General features: G+C 40.8%; 1 non-coding gene across 1 annotated transcript; it reads left to right on the top strand.

Moving 5' to 3' along the window:
• Positions 1-1584: 1584 nt before the first annotated feature.
• TRNAS-AGA (transfer RNA serine (anticodon AGA)) lies at positions 1585-1666 on the top strand. The gene has a single exon. It is a non-coding gene; the product is annotated as a tRNA-Ser (tRNA).
• The last annotated feature ends 2860 nt before the right edge of the window (positions 1667-4526 follow it).

Here is a 4526-nt window from a genome sequence, read left to right as displayed (position 1 = left end):
GCCCAAGTAGCTCGCCGTGATCGTATAGTGGTTAGTACTCTGAGTTGTGGCCGCAGCAACCTCGGTTCGAATCCGAGTCACGGCATTGTGGTTGGCAATGTCACAGCAGTTGAGTTTTTCCTTTACAGAATTCCCAAATGTACCAGTTGTTTTTGTAAAATGTCTATTAAAAACAGATCCTTTTCAATATTTAAACGATCTAACGACAAATTATTTAAACACACATGATTATAAGATGTAGGTATACTGTACTTACTGACATAAATTATCGTTCTTGAACATATTTGCGGTAAGGGGAGCGGAGCTCTCCCCCAGGCCAATCAGAATGCAGATGAATGCAGTTGCAGTTGAGTGACCTGTGTTGTGGCTGTCTACAGGGAATGCACATATGTAGCTGTCTCGCAGCCCAATCCAGACGTCAATTGAAGACAGGTTTTCATGCAAATAGAGCAGTAAGTGCAGAGAAATGCTTACTCTCTAAAAATGGCATTTATACAATAGTAAGATTAAATTCAACCTCACCAGTAGATAGGATTTATCAATAAATAAATAAAGCTTCTCCTCTCTGATATGGAATTACCCCCCAAAAAGTATAAGGGAATACCCAATGCTAACCTATGAGAGGGGCAGACCTCACAGTAGTGAAAAATGTAATAGACTGTTTGATACTACTAGGACATTCAAACAACCACAGTACATGTCTTACCTTTTACTTACATAGCATGATGCCCCTAGGACTACCTAGGGCCTACCTTAGGGGTTACTGATATGTAATAAAATCGGAGTTTAAGGCTTGGCAAGTAGTTTTAAATGCCAAGTCGAAGTGGCAGTACACTGCAGCACAGGCACTGCAGTAGCAGGCTTGAGACAGGTTTGAAATGCTATTTCTTTGGGCGGCACAATCAGTCCCTGGGTATATGGTATACCACTTTACAAGGGGCTTTCAAGTAAATTAAATCTGTCAGTCAGGTATACTCCAATTATACACATGATTAGGGAAGAAGCACGTGCACTTCAGCACTGATTAGTAGCGATAAAGTGATCAGAGTCCTAAGGCCAACAAAAAGATACAGCAAAATGCGGAGGTGAAAAGAAATAAGGTGGGGTTTGGACCACCTTAAGAATGCAAGGTCTAACAAAAACGAACTAAGGATAACATGAGTAAAACATCAGGTTTCTCTACAGCATTTGGTGAGACAAGTGGGCCTTCTTTTATCTTCCATAAATGCAATCTTTCCCGGACCCCTTTATTTTATAGCTCTTCAAGGAAAAAATATAAAGCACTTACAAAGGAGCCTCAAATACTCAAATATGGTAGACTTCTGTAATATGGGCCATATACTAAAAGCAGCACGAAAACAGAGTGCAATAGGGTCCAAAAAACTTGAGTGACCCATGAGAGTATGCATGCAAGCCTATAGTATTCCAAACTAGAGATATACGCATGCAATTTTTGTTTTTAGGAGAGAATGTGCCTGCTGAAAAAAACATTATTTTTAAAAAGTGCATTGCAGAATATCAGGAATTTGCTGTGGGACACCTTGAAAACTTGTATACAGATTATGTGCACACCCCTTACAGTCAGTTGTTGTGGCCGAGTGGTTAAGGCGATGGACTAGAAATCCATTGGGGTCTCCCTGTGCAGGTTCGAATCCTGCCGACAACGAGATTCTTTTTAACATCGGCTACAATTTCAGAAGTTAACCTTTAGTATTTCTTCCATGTCAGTTTTATAAATAGGTGGCTTATTTTGGTGTCACTATTGCCATATCACATATTTATTATCGCTCCCCCTTTCATATCTTTGCTATAACTCTCGTCCTTCATTAGCGCTGGTGCAAACGCTTCAAATTATTATACCCTGGCTCTCTCGGTCATACCTGTGCATGCACTTGAAACTTACTGTACCAATAAAAGAAGCAAATAGAGAAATAAAATAAAAGTGCTAGCTGGATTAGGCAAACACACTTCATAAAACTGCATTTTCTTTTCTATTCTCCCCCGTGTTACAAGCTTAACTGCTCCCTGTGTAATTTCTCTTAACCTGCTTTTCCTGGAAGAGAATTTCATCTACAAGCTCTTTCTGTGTTGTTTCCTAGTCTTTTCTTTCCCTTTTCTTAGATTTGTAACTGTTCCTTTACGTGCTCTATTTAGGCGCCATTAATCTCATTTGAGCTCCTTGTACCTGCTGCTGTTTTCTCCACACCTCATACTGTCTTTTCCCTCTTTCTCTCTTTCTCTGCGGTTGGTGGCTACTTTCCAAAGCGTCTGATGCCCCAATGTTCCTTCATCTTGTTATCAGACGTGAATTTGAAAAGCAACAAAATTAACAAGCCTTTACCACTCACACATGGCAGAAGTTTATACTTTAATTCAATGAGCTAAGAAAAGTGTGTTGTGGGGCCCCTACGAGCCATGGTGCTTGCTTCATCATAATTAGGCATGCAGTCATTAGCCACAGCTCTGATTATGGGTCACTGAGGTCAGTTTCAATAATTCCTCAAAAACCTAACCATGCAGTCCCCCCTAACTGTGTAGTTATCTTGCTTTACTGCTGTTTGTGTGATTAGCTGGGAGGAGCTCACGGCAGCATCCTCCCAATAAAAGTGTAGATGGACCGTTCCTTAACTCTTTCTTGCTTCACATACAGATGGCTTGAGGAGGTACAGGGGAGATGCAGGTCTAATAAACAGAATAGAATATCTGCGCCAGGTGTGTTTCTCTGCATTGGTGTCCCATCACAGTCCCACCAGTGTATGTGTGATCTTTGACTCCTGCCAGTTCACAAGCAGGCGGCCAGGAAACGGTTTCAGCCTATCAACCACTGAGGAGATAAAGCCTTTGTATAAGGAATGAGGAAGCAATGAACACATTCAGCCTATCACAGGAGTAGCCCTGAGTGTTCTGAATTATAATTTCTTCATGTCACTGTACGTTATTGAGCCCAAGTAGCTCGCTGTGATCGTATAGCGGTTAGTACTCTGCGTTGTGGCCGCAGCAACCTCGGTTCGAATCCGAGTCACGGCATTGTGGTTGGCAATGTCACAGCAGTTGAGTTTTTCCTTTACAGAATTCCCAAATGTACCAGTTGTTTTTGTAAAATGTCTATTAAAAACAGATCCTTTTCAATATTTAAACGATCTAACGACAAATTATTTAAACACACATGATTATAAGATGTAGGTATACTGTACTTACTGACATAAATTATCGTTCTTGAACATATTTGCGGTAAGGGGAGCGGAGCTCTCCCCCAGGCCAATCAGAATGCAGATGAATGCAGTTGCAGTTGAGTGACCTGTGTTGTGGCTGTCTACAGGGAATGCACATATGTAGCTGTCTCGCAGCCCAATCCAGACGTCAATTGAAGACAGGTTTTCATGCAAATAGAGCAGTAAGTGCAGAGAAATGCTTACTCTCTAAAAATGGCATTTATACAATAGTAAGATTAAATTCAACCTCACCAGTAGATAGGATTTATCAATAAATAAATAAAGCTTCTCCTCTCTGATATGGAATTACCCCCCAAAAAGTATAAGGGAATACCCAATGCTAACCTATGAGAGGGGCAGACCTCACAGTAGTGAAAAATGTAATAGACTGTTTGATACTACTAGGACATTCAAACAACCACAGTACATGTCTTACCTTTTACTTACATAGCATGATGCCCCTAGGACTACCTAGGGCCTACCTTAGGGGTTACTGATATGTAATAAAATCGGAGTTTAAGGCTTGGCAAGTAGTTTTAAATGCCAAGTCGAAGTGGCAGTACACTGCAGCACAGGCACTGCAGTAGCAGGCTTGAGACAGGTTTGAAATGCTATTTCTTTGGGCGGCACAATCAGTCCCTGGGTATATGGTATACCACTTTACAAGGGGCTTTCAAGTAAATTAAATCTGTCAGTCAGGTATACTCCAATTATACACATGATTAGGGAAGAAGCACTTGCACTTCAGCACTGATTAGTAGCGATAAAGTGATCAGAGTCCTAAGGCCAACAAAAAGATACAGCAAAATGCGGAGGTGAAAAGAAATAAGGTGGGGTTTGGACCACCTTAAGAATGCAAGGTCTAACAAAAACGAACTAAGGATAACATGAGTAAAACATCAGGTTTCTCTGCAGCATTTGGTGAGACAAGTGGGCCTTCTTTTATCTTCCATAAATGCAATCTTTCCCGGACCCCTTTATTATATAGCTCTTCAAGGAAAAAATATAAAGCACTTACAAAGGAGCCTGAAATACTCAAAGATGGTAGACTTCTGTAATATGGGCCATATACTAAAAGCAGCACGAAAACAGAGTGCAATTGGGTCCAAAAAACTTGAGCGACCCATGAGAGTATGCATGCAAGCCTATGGTATTCCAAACTAGAGATATACGCATGCAATTTTTGTTTTTAGGAGAGAATGTGCCTGCTGAAAAAAACATTATTTTTAAAAAGTGCATTGCAGAATATCAGGAATTTGCTGTGGGACACCTTGAAAACTTGCATACAGATTATGTGCACACGCCTCACAGTCA

The sequence above is a fragment of the Lissotriton vulgaris genome, chromosome 1_1 (assembly GCF_964263255.1).
Source record: "Lissotriton vulgaris chromosome 1_1, aLisVul1.2, whole genome shotgun sequence".
NCBI classification, from domain to species: Eukaryota; Metazoa; Chordata; class Amphibia; order Caudata; family Salamandridae; genus Lissotriton; species Lissotriton vulgaris.
This window is presented reverse-complemented; position numbering and strand designations above follow the sequence as displayed.